Source organism: Barbus barbus (genome assembly GCF_936440315.1).
Source record: "Barbus barbus genome assembly, chromosome: 21".
Taxonomy (NCBI): domain Eukaryota; kingdom Metazoa; phylum Chordata; class Actinopteri; order Cypriniformes; family Cyprinidae; genus Barbus; species Barbus barbus.
In genome coordinates this window covers 9029433-9046528 of record NC_136749.1, presented here as the reverse complement: position 1 = coordinate 9046528, position 17096 = coordinate 9029433, and the positions used below count along the sequence as shown (strand labels likewise).

The 17096-nt window shown below is 38.0% G+C and overlaps 1 protein-coding gene across 1 annotated transcript in view; it reads right to left on the bottom strand.

Annotated features, from left to right (window-relative positions):
• Window positions 1–17096, bottom strand: part of LOC306887908 (serine/threonine-protein kinase ULK4-like) — a gene marked incomplete at its 5' end in the record, with an annotated part of 228790 nt that overhangs the window by 23893 nt on the left and 187801 nt on the right.

Below are 17096 nucleotides of genomic sequence, written 5' to 3'. Positions count from 1 at the left end.
GTGCCATATATTTTACTCAGATTTGAGATAAGGTGTCATTTTGTCAAAATCACATTGCAAGGGGCTTTAAGGGGAACACATCATGGATTTATCTAGCTTTTTTTTGTGCATTTACATTTGCATTTGACAGACACTTTTATGCAAAGATACATATTATCAGTTTATCAGCTTTCCCTGGGAATCAAACTCAAGAACCAAGAGTTTGATGTACTATGTAGATGTAAGATTCAAAGATACAAAGTCCTCTTTGAACATGTAAAGGACAACTCAGCTGTAAGGTTGTTCTGACATCATCATGGCTTTGACATTTTGATCAACAACTTGGTTCAGGTTAGTTGCATATAGAAGTCCTGAGGTTACAGCAGTAAAGTGAATCCTAAATTCTGCTTTCCCAAAAACAAGAAATCTGTCCACACTGAAAAGGGTGTGATATCCCACAAATACAAACATTTCTAAAATTTAAAGTGGTCATATGATGTTGCTAAAAATATTTTTTTGTGTGTGTTTGGTGTAATGACATGTGTTTATGAGGTTTAAGGTTCAAAAAACACATTGTTTTCCACATACAGTACATTATTGTTGCTCATCTATGCCCTGCCTTTCTGAAACGCGACTATTTTTGCAAAACTCATCGTTCTGAGAAGCGAGGTGTGCTCTGATTGGCCACCTATCCAGTGCGTTGTGATTGGCCGAATACCTCAAGCGTGAGACGGATGTGTTACGCCCCCTTACCGTATTGTGATGCTGTGTCCCGGTGCGACGACACAAAAACAATAACACCCATTATAAACAAGGCATTTGTTGCATCCAGTGGGGACATATAATTACTGATTATAATGACTTATACTGTCTTTTTTACGTGGCGCAATGTAAACATTACCATGTCTGCATTTGTGATCGGAGAAATTACAAACAACAAGCTCTACCCTACACAGCTCAGTCAGTGGCAAATTATTTAAATAAGAAAACGTACTTACAGGCTGTGAGTCAGAAGAGCCAGACTGTCCTTGCAAAGTTGGAATTGCCCCACTTTATAGAAACAGCCTTTGTGCAAGCCAGCATTTTAGGCTACTCTTCCAGGTTCTGGAAATAGTCCTCCGTAAAATGCGCTGCACACACTCTAACATTTGGGTTGAACTGTTCTGGAACAGTGTTGTAAATACAACTTAACCACTGATTTCTAGTTGTGTCCTCGTTTGGAAGCCCAAACAAAGTACTTTCGCTTTCACAACGAAACACAGCATCTCCACGACATTGTGCCGGCGGCAGCAACAACAATACTACAGCGAGAATAATAGTTACACCTTCTTTAATTGCGTATACGTTTGGGCGGTGTTTTGCAAATCTTCCCACACCGTGATGTAGACATGTGGGGGCGTGTCTGAATGAGTCGTTTTAGGAGGGTGTGGCAGAGTCTTAACTTTTATAAAGAATATCTTTTTGGTTTTGAGACTTTAGTCTTTGCAACTTCAGGGATCTTATCTATGCACAAACAGCTTGTAACACTTCAAAGAGAAAAGAAAACTTGAAATCGCATCATATGACCCCTTTAAAGGGATAGTTTACCCCAAAAATAAATATTTGTCATTATCTATTTACACTCATGTTGATTCAAACCTGTATGACTTTCTCATGTGGAACAAAACAAATTTTAGGCAGAATCTCAGTCATCGTTTTCTTTTACTGCATACTGTTTTCTATACAGTGACAGTTAATGCTGACATTGAGGCTGTCATTCTGCCTAACATCTCCTTTTTTGTTCCAGAGAAGAAAGGAAGCCATACAGTTTTGGATCAACTTCTGATAGGTAGAAGACAAATAATGAGAGAATGTTCATTTTTTGAACACTGAAATACCCCTTTGTAAATCTGCATTGTATAGATGTATTTCCAAACAGTGAGAGTTCACTGTAGGCAGAACACTCAGTATTACAACACAAAAACTGAAACCTTCTGCTCGCTGACCATGACAATTGTGGCAGGTTAGGACTAGTGGTTGACCAATATGGATTTTTTGATGCGCAATGCTAATACCTTAGAGAGCAAGGAGGCCAATACAAAGCTGATATAGGCCTATATGATATCACACTAAATAACATGCATAACAACTGACCCTTCGCAAAGACCCTTTAGTTATTAAACAAGTCTCTGCTTAAACATAAATACCATTTTGTGGCTCTTTAATATGTTGACAGATCGCTGCAGTGCCTCAAGCAGCACATGAACCGATCATCGCTTTCTCTCTTCTAGCTATAGCATGAAGTAAACATGAATGAACATCAGAAGGTATCGTTTCAACTGCAGAAAGGTGTCAATACACACCATTTTTCAAGTTCAAGTTCATCAACGTTAATCTACTCTCCTGTCTGGTTTGCTTGTCAGACAAAAATGGTAGATTCAGCGTTATGATTGGTCAGATCGCCTATCAATCAAACTTCCTGCGAAGGGTCAATTTCTGCATTTAAATTTATATTTATTTAACATATTTAAAAAAAAATTCAACAAAGACAGTAAATTAAAGAAGGTGGAAGGATTCAGGCACTGGGTTCTTTGTTTAAATAAAACTCCTGCTTGACTTATGGGCCAAACTGAAACCTATCAGCCAATAATGAAAAAGTGCAAAATATCAGCTGATAATATCAGCCATTGTGAGAAATATTGCTCGACCAGTAGTTACACTAGAACATGTGTAAGAGTGAGATGGAGGGTGGGAAATGTTCATCTAAATTATGACTAATATTATAAGTGGAGTTCAGAGACAGAAAAAAATTAATACAATACACCTTTAAGAAAAGAGTGCAGTGTAGTGCAGTGGTTCTCAGCCTTTTTGCCGCCCCTTACTGGATGGAATTATGATGATGCTTCTTGTTTACAAACCTTTTAATTAACAGAAACTGCCAGTGTTAATATATTACATTTAATGAACTACTATTCATTTTGTGATTCCAGAAAATTGTGACTCTGTATGATCTTCAATAGAAATATTTACATTTATTACTATGTCCATCCTATGGCCTTCTTGGAAGTTTGCTGAGGCCCACCCAGTCGGGGGAAGGCCCTAGTTTGAAAAGAAGACTTAAATCAGTATAATTACTGACTGCTTGTTCACATGACAATGTGTAAACATACACATTATGCATTTTGTCAGCAGAATTGTATAAAATAAATTAAATGTTTTTGTTTGTTTTGTGTTGTTTAGTACAGTTACAACTAATTATTGGATTTCATTAGTCTAAAAATACTGTCAAAAGTCTAAAAATCTAAGTAAACAACCTTTTACAATAAGTATTTTAAAAGCATTATTAAAATGATCTCATTATTTGGCAAGGGAATGGACATATTTTGGCTAAAATCTCGGTTCTGCGTGAGCTTCCAGTATAGTACTCTGTGGTAGTAGCAAACTCTGTCATATTTCTAATAACATTATGATTATATTATAATATATATATAATTATGGTAAACTTAATGTTTTCATGCTTTAAATACCTTTAGTGTGAATGTAAATCGTATCAATATTGTTTCGTCATATTGTGTGCACTGTACCGGAAGCTGCGGTGACCACTGAGGCTAAATGTGGACGCGATCATGCATAGAGTCCATTAGAACCGTAATCGACAATCGATGATCTTTACTTTTCTCATCCATAACCAAATCTGAATTAACTGGAATTGCGATTTGCCGAATCCTGCACAGGAAATTCCCATATTGGCAGTGATGTAATCGCAGAGGAGAGCTGAAAAGTCAAAACAGGAAGAGTTATGGTCTCATCCTCAGAGATTGTGGAGAACAGGCAGTAACAGGCTTAACATGTCCATCAGGGGAGCAGCATGGAGTGCGAGTCCTCAACCCAGACCACAACAATCCTCGCTCAGCCTAAGTCTGAGATAAAGACAAAAAGCGACACACAAGGGCCGTGGGGATTTTCTCTGCCGCTCATTTCGGCCCTCAAAGCCCTATGTGGCCGGCTCAGGGATTCCAGCCTCTTTTCGGCACTGATCTGTTACTGCCCTCTGCCATAAAGGCATAATCCCAAGAGACTCTGGGGCAAGGGCCAGCCTCGCCTAATCCCGCCCCTCTTTGTGATGTCGCCGGCCACTCCAGAATGGAGTGCGGGGCTTTAGGAGGCCATACAATACCCCCAAAGAGCGCCGCCCCTTCCCCGGCCCAAAGAGAGGCTGACCGGAGGGAGATCCCCGGCGCTGAAAGGCCTTTGGTGTGCGTCCACGGGCTCCGGTATTGTTCACATGCCAACATGGAGTCAGAGCAGAACAAGAGTTAACACCTGCTTAGACGGTCTCCCAAATCCACCCTGTTTACTTAGCAGGGCTTGTAGATGCGGGGAAATCAGGCTGAGGAGTCTAATGGGACTGTGGGCTGAAAAGCACACAGGAATCAGGGAGATTAGGGAGTGTTAATGCCACTGTGGGCTGTGAAAGGATGATTGGAAGAGAGAAAGAAAGAATTAGAAGAGGAGGAGAACCGAAGCCTATGGGGACGCGTAACGCGTAGGCCTCTCATGACCTCCGCATGTACTCGGGCACAAAACTGGGCCTGTGCATTTGAGGCGATCGATATTTCCCACCGCCTCATGTGCCACTGCCTTTGAAACAAACAACACTGCAAATTACATTTTTCAAACCATGTGTTGCTTCAAACTGTGAACTCAGCCGCCGTGTAAACAGACTGCAGGGAAGATCATGTGTGATTGTTTGCGGGTAAACTCTGAATATTTACCACCAAAAATGAAAAGCATGTGGACTAAATGCATGAAAAGGCTTTTAAACTGAGCGGAGACTTTGAGGTGACACATTTCCCTTTCGGATGAACTAATTAAAATGCAGTGTGTCCCTAGCACACATAAACAATCTGTTCAACTGATCCTTGGGCACCATTCGCCCTTGACAACATACTCGCATACTGTCCCATCCTGGTGACCTGCTTCCACATATATGCATATGCACGTACACATACACAAGTCAACCAATGCTGTGTGTCGCACTTCTATGGCTGTGGTTTTTGTAGGTATTTTATTAAATAAATAATAATAGCAGTGCCCTATCTTGGTTTAAAAACCCAAGGTCAATGGGAGAGTGAAGCCGTTTATTTAGTAACCTTTGGGAGTAATCTTAACCAAACACTATATGTATCACTTGTGCAGTGGTTTAAATATTTTAGCCTAAATGAGATATATTTAGTAGGATGTCCTATTTAAACTGCCTGCTTTAATGATACAACGACATATTCTCAAGAAGTATAAATACGAGCACTATTCATCAATTCAAATCATTCATTGTCATGTTGAAGGACCTGATGGCTTTTGAGTTTTAGATTACAGATGAGGTATTCTGTGACAGAACTAGTATTTCTGTTCAGTCTTCTGCCTTGAACTGACTCACGACTGCACTGCCAAGTCCAGCTCCAACCACATCATCAAGTTTGCTGATGACACAACTGTGGTAGGCCTCATCAGCAACAACGATGAAACGCTCTACAGAGAGAAAGTGGCACAGCTGGCGTAATGGTGTGGTGCTAACAACCTGTCCCTCAATGTGAGTAAGACAAAAGAGGTTGTGATGGACTTCAGGAGAAACTCTGTTGACCATCCCCCACTGACCATCGACGGCTCAACCGTGGAGAGAGTCGGCAGCACTAAATTCCTGGGGGTGCACATCTCAGAGGATCTCACCTTGACCACAAACGTCACGTCACTCAACAAGAAGGGACAACAGCCTCCACTTTCTCCACCGGCTGAAAAGGGCAAGTCTCCTGCCACCCATCCTCACTACTTTCTACAGGGGCACCATTGAGAGTGTGCTGACCACCTGCATCACTGTCTGGTATGGGAACTGCAGTGCTGCTGACCACAAGACCCTACAACGGACAGTGAACAATGCCGCAAAGATCATCGGTCCCCTTCTCCCCTCCATCCTGGATATTTTCCTTGCACGATGCTCCAGCAAGGCCTCCAGCATCGTGAAAGACCCCACCCACAACCTCTTCCAGCTCCTACCATCAGGTAGAAGGTAACGGAGTATCAAAGCTCACTCTGTCAGATTGCTCAACAGTTTTTTTCCCCAGGCTGTGAGAGCTCTTAACTCCAATCTCCCTGTTGACAACTTTTCCTAAGTGCAATTCTGAGTGTGCTACACACAGGTGAGTGGGCTATACAAACCACCTGTAGTAACACACTCATCCCACTATATGCACACTAGACATTTTCTATAAACACTCCCTGCTACAAAGACTCAATAAGAAAATGTTTACTTGAGCATCGCACTACAAAATAATGTTTACTTGAGCATTGCACTACAAATCTTTTTGCACTATGCGCTGCTTTTTTTTCTCTCACAATTTCATGTACAAATATCTCCTTTGCATAATTTCATGTACAGTATATATGTAAAGTTCTTGTACAGTCTCAGTTTGTGTATGTCTAGGCAACTAGGTATAGTAGTTATAGTATTTATAGTATATGTATAGTCAGATGGTCTATTTTTGTCTATAGTCAGATGCTCTATTGTTTTTTTTGTTTTTTTTATACTTGCATTGTTGTATGTTTATCTTATGTTTAACTAGTATGTAGCACCGTGGTCCTGTGAGACATGACATTTCGTTCCACTATATGTCCACACATGTAGCAGAATGACAATAAAGCTCAACTTGACTTGAACACTTTTTTTTCTATGTTGAATGTGTATGGAAAAAACCCCATCAGAATTTGTCAGAATGAATTTAAATATTGTGAAATGTGTTTTTTAAGAATAAGAAGTCTTATTGATAGCATTGTTCATTTAGACTAAATATGTAATAGACTAAATGCATAGGCCAGTGGATGTGTAGAATGTTGTGAATAATGTTCTGCTGAATGACGAAATTCTGTGGAAATCTTTCTGCATAATTCTGCAGGCGGGTAGTTGACATTTCAAGCAGTGACAGCAGTGTCCTGCAATGTGACATGTACTTCATTTGAAACTATTAAAAAAAAAAAATTCTTTAAATGCTTGCACTGTAATAATAAAAAATAAAAATAAAAAATGAGCCACAACGCAGCATTACTTGAACTGCATAAAAGCTAAAATGTACTACTCTGTATGTAATACAGCACCTTAAATTTATTTTATATATGCATATACATTTTCTTCTAAAATCTTGATTTGCAAAACAGTGGGACACTGATGATTCAATTGACTGCGACACAGTTATGATGTTGTTCATTAAAAACGCAGCTGGCATTAATTAACCAACGTTGCTATACGATGAGATGACTGAAATTTTGCTGGCGTCATCTGTTTTATTTATCACACATCTTCACTGTAACTGTTAAAAAGTGAGGGATCATAATAAAAAATGCACTCAGCCGCTTCTGACGACTTGATAGAGAACAAATTATGAGATGTCCGGTAAGTATTATAGTGAGCAGCCAATGTGTTTTTTACTGTCCACTATGTAATTTATAGGGAGTGAAGCAGCACACAGTTCTGAAAATGTCTGACTCCCTGGGCAGTGTATTTACTGAACTAGGGAGTAGATGGAAACATACCCCTGGTTTTTCATCTTCAGCTATTCCAGAATATATCTGTAATATGTTTATGTTTACATATTTTCCAAAACAGGTTCACCAGAGACCACTGGTCAAACAACACAGCACTTGTTGAGCTAATGTTGGTTTTGTGCTCAAACAGAGCTTTCATAGAGTCACAGAGCAACAGGCCACATTTATTCAAAAACATTGTGTGTTTCATATCCAAATAGTATCTAGATATTTTTAGACTAAAAGCACTAACTTCCTTACAATTCGTCTCTAGTGTGATTAAATAGAGATCACACCACACTTACCAATGTAAAATGCCAATCGCCACTTATTACATGAGGTTGCATTAACTGAAGCATTTCTGTCATTCTACTAATTTTCCATAATTACATAATTTCTACCATTTTAGGAGTTTCCTAGCAGTAAAAAAAAAAAATGGTAAAAAGGATTGAAACTGAAGAAAAGGGAAGAAAAAGTCTTGAAGTGCTCTCTTTCGGATGTTAAATGATAGAAACAAGATTTCAAGAGGAAATTGTTTGATTTTGGATATTGTTTGATTAAATCAGGTGAGAAAATTGCAAAAGTGGATTTTCTTAATACTTAATTACATATTTATTACATAATTACATTTCACTTAGTGGAACATGAACAATGAAAATGCATTCACATTTATATCTTCAATAAATCCATTTTAGACCATATCGAGATAATCTTGGGTGAATTTATTCCTGGCTTTTTAATGTGGTCAGTTGTGATCTCAACACATAAAACACATTAAGAACAGTGTCATGACTGATTTTAGATAACGCACAAATATACAGATTTAAAAACCTTTTTCACAGCAGAATTGCATGTTAGTTTTAGTGTGTAACAATGCGTCTGTCAGTTTCTCCAGGCACAGTGGGCAGAATCAGCTTGGATTCTGCCTCGAGGGTCATGTGGGCACAGCTTGCCACTCAAACGTGCGCGCACACTCACACACACAGAGAGAGAGAGAGAGAGAGAGAGAGAGAGAGAGAGAGAGCGAGAGAACCTGGATGCATGTCTGAGGGTTACCGAGTCGAGTGGAGTGTGTTGGTGGGGAGCTGGTCTCTGGTCTTTCTGCCATCTGTGAAAATTTATGCCACAGTGCATCACTATGCCAACCACTTTCATTTCGCTCACTCTCTCTATCTTCAATAGATGGGATTGTCAGTGTAGTCTCATCTAGACGTGTCAGCTGAAAGCCTCTATCAGACATGAGTCATATACAGCGTGCAATATATGAAACTACAACAATGGAATCCGAAATACAACAAAGCCTTCCACACAACCTAATACTGAACTGCATTTCTATTTATTGCATCTCCCACAAACACCCAGACCCTCTTTTCAAAGGCAGTACAGAGTCTTCATCTACGGCTGGCTGTCCTAATATGCTTTCATGAGTGAAAGATACAAAACCTTGGCAAACACACAAAATTCACTGACAATGAAATTCAATCTATCTCTCTGTCAATTTGAGGCTTCCATGAAACGAATGAGAGGTAAATCTCTCTTTTCAATTATGAATGTCTCACTCGTCTGCATTGATTATTTTTGAAATGGATGCTCCATTATTCATTATGGGGATCGGTTAATGACACATGAAAATGCGATTGAGAGCAGAGGGTGTGTAAAAACGGCTCTTATGCACTTACTATAGTCTAATAATGGATTTCACATTTATTATATATCATGAAATTACTGTTGGACACATTGGAATCAATATAATGCAAATTGCTATTAAAATTACATTATTACTTGTAGGATGGTCATCACTAATTCAAGCTGTTTCATCGGGCATGATTTTATATCTTTGTATTTCTTTACTATAGTATTGTCCGCATATCATCAGCACTCTAAAAGTAAAAGTTCCAATTAAAGCCAAGAAGGGTTTTCAGTCTGACATTGTGTCAACCCTGGAACCTTTGAGACTATGCATGGACCAGTCTGTTTAAGTGTAAGATTAGAGCTCAGCAAGCAGTGAAATGGGAGAATACTGTATCCCACTGACTTCTGTGATGTAACAAATGATGTCTATTTGAAATGTAACTGATATGTACACACTATAGCTAAATTTGGTTGTCAAATCGCTTGCAGTGCTTAATGCTGTTCTGTACACACACAGTTCAGTACCTCACAGGAGTAACAACCGCATTTTATAACTAAATTTACTTCCGAAAAATACAGATTTGCTTTTGCAGAAAAATCTACACTGTGTTTATGGAACCAAACAACTAGTTGTTACATGTATTAGAGTTGCGGTGCAAGAAATTACATGAAAGGAGGTATGTCTTGACTCAATGTTGCCAGATCTTGCCATAACAAAAACAGCAATTCAGAGCAAACATATAATAAACTTAAATCCAAACACGTTATGGAAATAAGCCACATTCCAAACTTTTGCAACCTACAACCTGTATATTTGATTATTTCCATAACATGGATTGCTTTATGAGCCGAGCCCAAATAATAAGCCTAAAGAAGCCTAATAAGCGTTGTATATAGTAAGTGGACATAGCCGCGCATAACAAAATACGATGGCTCTGTCAATGGTGAATTATTTAAAATCACCAAACATAAGTTTTTAGTTGATGTAATATTACTTTGGCCAAAAATAGGGGATACCAAATGTGCAAGATGGTAAAATGGACTGTTCCACAAAACTGTAATTTAGGGGATTTACTTCCGTGGCATGCACAAAAATGATTGTATAAACAAACCCATGTTATGTAGCTTAAGAGTGAATGAGTAAAGAGGAGAATTAAAAGGATAAGGTAGGCAGGTGTGATTTCCACTGGTACAATGTAGCAAAGTTTAAGTCAAGCGTTTTGGTGTACACTCAAAAAAATAATTCATTGGATGAACTCAATTTAATTGAGAGCAGGATTTCCATCCAATAAATAAGTGTAGCCCCAACTCATAAAAAACAAATCCATGTGATGAAATGTAATTGAGTTGGGCCAACTCAATTTGATCAAATATAGTTTAAATGAAATTGATACATTGATGAAGTGATATTTTTATGCTTGTTGAACTCTAAAACATTTAACAGGAAAATAAATTATTGGGCAAACATCATTCTACACTCACTGCCTAAAATAAAATGTTATTTCAAGATTTACTCTCCTTATCCAGCCCTGTGCAAAGCATGATGGGAAGGGGAAATCCACTTCCTAGTTACACAAGTAAAATCATTTATGTTCTTTCAAAATGAAAATATTGAGTTGAACTAAAATGCAACTGTTTCAAGTCAGTTTAACACAATGCAATTCTTTAAAATGGAAACCTAACATAATGGTGTTAAATTAAAATTATTTTTTTTTTTATATTCTGAACAGGGATGGAGAATCATTGGAAATATGTGACTGGGTACAAATGGGTACATTTCGATGCACATTTTCACTGGGTTTATAAAAAAGCTCAGTGTTTGTTGGTATTTTTGCAAAATGATCACGTTTCACTTTCAAAGTAAAATGTCCATTGACTGTTGATTGTAGAGTGTCGTAACTTGTGTTTCAAGAGACTTGTACTCCAGCCCTCCACATTACAAGTGCAATGCTGTAAAGTGTGTTGAGCACATAATATAGTGTTGTGCGAGGAAATGCGCAAAAATAAGCCTTTATTAATCAATTATTTGCGATTATAGCTGGAAACTGCAGTGAAATACTGTATATGCACAGGTAAGTTTTTTTTAGTTTTGCAGAAAATGTAGGGAGAATCTTTCCAACGAGCCTAGGTTGGGTTTCAGTGATCTGATCACAAAGTGTTTTAGAAACCAAGCATCTTAGGGCCTATGGGTTCTTTACAAGAAAAATCATTGCTGAAGACAAAGTCTTGACTTTTAAAAGTGAATATGCTTTGGTGATGGATGGATGATGATTCCAATCAATATTTCAGTTCAGCACCTCCAGATTGTTCTGTGAACTTCGGGTGAAGGTAGCTTGCAGGTCAGAGAATGGAGAAACATTTTTGGTCCCTACGTTTCATAAATGTTTAACGCTATGCTGCCTTACAAAGGCAAAAGACCTTAACTCGTTAGAGTGTGAAACTTAGAAAAATGACTTTAAAGTTTTTACTTGTCCAGACAAATTAATTATAGGTAGGACAGTGGAAATTTGGCAATTAGATGTTTTAGTAATGAAAATTACCTACAATAAAAAAAATTGTGAGCTCATACTTGATTTTTACCACTATTTTGAAGTTAATGTACTTCCACATTATCTTGTCGCTGATCACCATTTACAAAATCGTTATAGTAACACCTGTATAAAGTCTAGTTATCATGGGCTATATCATCTCATACAGGCTATTGCATATAGTAATGTGGCTATTCATTTTAGAATTACAGACACACTGCCCCCTTGTGGCACCAGCAGTGTGGTAATAAGCAGACTAAATGTTAAACATGTGAGTGGATACCGTTTTGCAGCCAATTTATTTGCTATGCTCAGTAACGTAAAAGAATGCTAGACATAGCATTATTGCTTATATTGACTTGAATGAAATAGCCTAACCTAAAAGAACGACTTGTGGATTTATGTAAACGCCAGCAAGCAGGCATGCTCAGAAATGCGTGTGGATTAAACATCGATGACGTTCAGCGCCATGGAATGATTTTATCGGGTTACAAGAAAAGGTAGGATATGGATTTAATTGCGAACTGTTAGGCCAGCCAGCCCGATCTCATGGCAATTCATACATATTTTACGAGGTGGCTAATTCCGATTTTATGATTGATTATGCTACATGCCATGGCATTCGAGTCCACAAGCATCCAACTAGAAGTGACAGCCTGGTGAATAATTACAAACAGAAAAAAAAAAAAAAACTTTATTAAAGATTATTTACAATTATGTATTGCTGCCAAGGTGTCTGGTCTTTACAGTGCTTTGTTATATGGAGCTGTTTGGTAAATTGCGATCTAATTCGTTTGTCTACATCATAATTAAAATGTGGCAGACTTTAATGCACAGTCAAAAAAAAGGCAGAACACCGTTATAACTCCAAGCTGGCAGCGTAACTTCATATTGACGCATGGGTAAACAAAGGCAGAACGCCGTAACTCATTTTGAGCATTCCAAACAAAGCAAAAGAGCAGTTACTGGTGTTATACGGTGTTCTGCCTTGGTTTCTCTGGGGCTTTTTGAAGTTACGGTTGAGACGACCCATTATTTTTTCTGAAAAACAACGAAATTGACTCAAGATACTTATGTACATGATAAAGGATGTCTTGAATGTCCCAAAAATATCAATAACTCATTTTCGACAAAAATTTAAGTTACGGTCTTTTGCCTTTGCATGGCAGTATAGACTTATAATGTCCCATAGTGGAGGACAAGAACACTGAGTACCAGATTTATTTGACAGATTTAAGTTAGGGATTTGAAAAACAACATATTTTCAAAACAGAGTTGGTAGACTGTCTGAATGACTAGTCTGTCTCAAGTAAGCCTTGCATGTCCGAGGTGTACCATAGGGGTAAGCTTGTGGGGACCTGGATTTGAACCCGTCTTGGCTCATGCCCCTGATGTGTTCCCCCTCTGTCTCCCTATACTTTCCTGCCAGTTCTCTAGTGTCCCATTTAATCAAAATAACAATAAAAAGGCAGGTCTGTATAAGTAGCCTCTGATGTGTTTCTGAGGGACATCTGGATGTTATTCAAAGTCCCTCAATAGAGATATTCAAATGAATAGTCTACATAACCTTTTATTGCACAAATAAATATTATAGACCAGTGGATTACGCATTATAATGGGCAAAAATATCACACTTAGCATGCTAAAACACTTCCTGAGAACTACATTTAATCCCTTAACTAGATTTGGTACTCTGTTGCGACATGGCACGATATCATTTAGCTTCATTTTATGTAGTTATTTATTTATATTAATTTCCATGGTGAAGAATATTATTTTATCCGTTAAGGTGGCCAAGAAAAGTGCACAAGTGACGGTATAAGGGCATAAGTAACTGTAGGTGGGTGTCCACGTATTCACTATCCGAAGGATTTTTGTGATACTTCATAAATAAATACTACTTTTTAAGATATTACACATTAAAATAATTTAACTGCTTGCATGTAACTACTGAGGATGAGCTTGGCCTTTAAGAACAATATTAAGAGACAAATGATAATGATTTACTCAATTAGAGCTTGTAAGAATTTAATTCTAAATAGATAAATACGTGACCCTGGACCATAAAACTAGCCATAAGGGTAATTTTTAGGGTAAAGGACAATACAACTGACAATACAACTTTGGCTGAGATACAACTATTTGAAAATCTGGAATCTGAGGGTGCAAAAAAAATCTAAATATTGAGAAAATAGCCTTTAAAGTTGACTAAATAAAGTTCTTAGCAATGCATATTACTAATTAAGAATTAAGTTTTGATATATTTACGGTAGGCAATTTACAAAATATCTTCATGGAACATGATCTTTATTTAATATCCTAATGATTTTTGGCATAAAAGAAAAAAAACAATAATTTTGATGCATGCAATGTATTGTTGGCAATTGCTACAAATATACCCCAGCGACTTAAGGTCCTGTGGTCCAGAGTCACATATATTAATTGAAGTTTTTTAATTTTTTGATAATAAATTGATTTATTTTTCAATTAACTGATTAATCAGAATATTATATTATATTATTATATATATATTTTTTATCTATTTGGGGTGTAACGGTACACATATTCGTACCGAACCGTTTCGATACAGGTCTTTTGGTTCAGCACACATTATACAGTATTTTTATTTTCAGGAAATTCAAATAATAAATGGCGTTTTGACAGTCTTTGATGTGGCATGACAGATCGCTGTAGAAAAGCCTTGGAGAGCCGCTTATGGGACGGTTCAGAAACGTGCTGGTATAAACCCAACCAGTGGCGGACTGGCCATCTGGAGCACCGGGAGTTTTCCCGGTGGGCTGCGGTACAATGTGGGCCGGCCCTTTGCGTATTATATATAAAAAATGGATTGTAATAAATTTATGTATTTCCTTCCATTGGCCCAGACGAATGGCCCGGGCCGCGTGGCCCACTTCATTCAAAAATTCTAATTGATTTAGTGTGCTCCGGCTCAGTGCAGCGGCTCAAAGCTCGTCAATGTCAAAATGTTTGAAATAGCCAATCAAAGTGTAGAAGGCGGGATTTACCGTCCACAGACCCTGAGCTGTGCGCGACTCGAATGCAAGCTGAGGTAAGATGAAAACAGCTAACATGACGAGAAAATTCAGCAATATTTGCCAACCCTTTACGAAAAAATAAATAAAACGCCAGACATTCATTTTCAGGAATGAAAACTACTACTGACCTTGTCGAATTTCTCAGATTTTAATGCCATTTACGTTATTCGTCACAATGTAGGCTATACATAACATAGCAGTTTTCAGCAGACATGAGAGAGAGTTAATGTGTAAATGTGTAGAGAGTTAATGTGTAAATGTGTAGAGAGAGTTAATGTGTTTAAATGTGGCATTTAAAGTTATCTATAGTAATAGGGGAAATTATATGATCCTGACGAATTGCTTGTGCCAGAGGCTCTAACAAGAGGGCACACAGCAGTGGTGACAGTGGGCAGCCCTGTCTTGTGCCTCTGCCCAGCAGGAAAGTGCTTGAGCAACTCATCCCTTGTGCAAAAGAATTTGTATAGAGAGTTCGTACCATATGTATGAAATGGGGACCAAAGCCAAAACACTTCAAAACTGACCAAAGATACGTCCACTCGACCCGATCAAAGGCTTTCTCTGCATCTAGCGAGAGAATAGCATGTTGATGATCAGTCGGATTCTTCGCGTCTATAATATTCAAAAGACGTCGGACATTATCCATAGCATAGCGTCCCTTAAGAAATCCTGTCTGATCATAAGAGATTAGAGAGCCAGCAACTTGATCTAACCGACGGGGTAGAACTTTAGCATAAACCTTAGTGTCCGTGCAGATTAATGAAATTGGCCTATAGCTAGAGCAACAGAGAGGGCTCTTCCCTTTTTTCAGAATCAGAGAAATAAGGGCAGTGTTCTGATCTCTGTGAAAACAACCTGTCTCTATTGCAAAATTTAAGGAATTAAGAAAGAGTGGTCCAAGCATATCCCATAACACCAAATACAACTCTGGGGTAGACCATCCAGGCCAGGGGCCTTACCCTTATTCATCAACTCTAGAGCTTCTTTTAATTCACTTCAGAGTGAAGAAAATTACGTTTCTCCTCACTTAGGTGAAGGAGATTTAATTTTGATATGAATTCAATTCTCTGTTGATCCTCCAAACCCACCTCGGAACTGTAAAGATGCTCATAAAAGTTCTTAAAGCATTCACCTCATCCGGGGCAGTATGAAGTATGCCCATATTATCCTTAATGGCCGTTATCGGCAACATTGAGTCATTGTGTTTCAGCCTTAGAGCCAGCAATCTAGAGTGCCGTTCTCCATTAAAATAGTAATTTTGTTTAGTTTTAATTTTGTCAAACTGGCCTGTAGATTTTTAATAAAATCATCTTTTGATAAAGTTATATTGAAACGCCATCTTTTTGACCTTTGGGAGCTCACAGGAGGAGGCAAATTACAAACTACTGCCGAATGATCTGAAATCAACATGGGAAGAACACCAATACTGTTTACATACTGAATAAGATACTTTGATATTAAAATATAATCTATTCTCGTAAAAGTCTTATGTTCGGAAGAATAAAAAGTGTAGTCCCTACAGTTTTCATTCTTCATCCTCCAAATATCACACAAGTCATTATCCACGATAAGATCATTCAGAGCCTGTGAAGCCTGATCACCATATACCGTGGAAAGAGACTTATCAATCGAAGAATTAACGACTGCATTAGCATCCATACCCACGGCCAGGCTGTAGTCAGCAAAACTGAGGAGGAGCTTCAAGATTCAAAAATGTTATGTCACATACACAATTATACAGGGTATAACCAGCAGTGAAATGTAGGTCGGGTCCGCTCCAAGGACAGTCCAATTATACAGATATTAAGAAAAAGAAAAGTAGAAAAAAAAAGAGAATAAAATAAAAAGATAAAAAATATAAATATAAATATAAGCTTAGTAAGAGAAGGGAAAAAAATCTACATCAAATTTATTGGGAGCATAAACCGAAAACAAAAACTATTTTTAAATGATTCCATGACCCCGAAATATATGTAATCCACCCATGTTCATCACCTCCCGATTTCTCTATTAAGAATGGAAATCTTCTATGCTGAAGTAAGATAACTCCTCTCGAAGCATTCGTATGAGATGAGGAGACTATGATTTTGAAATGCCTGTTTTGACAACGAGTAACATCCTAGAAATGGGATTCTTGAATAAGAGCCATGTCGGCTCGCTTACGATGCAAGTAATCTAGGCATTTTGTTCTCTTTACAGGGGAGTTCAAACCATTGACATTCCACGATATCACATTGAAGTCCTTCATCCTAACAGTACAGCAGAAGATAAACACTTGCGGCAGATGAAACCATTGTTACCATACATGTAAACAAAAATGTCACCTCACAAAATCATAAGATTAAAAGTA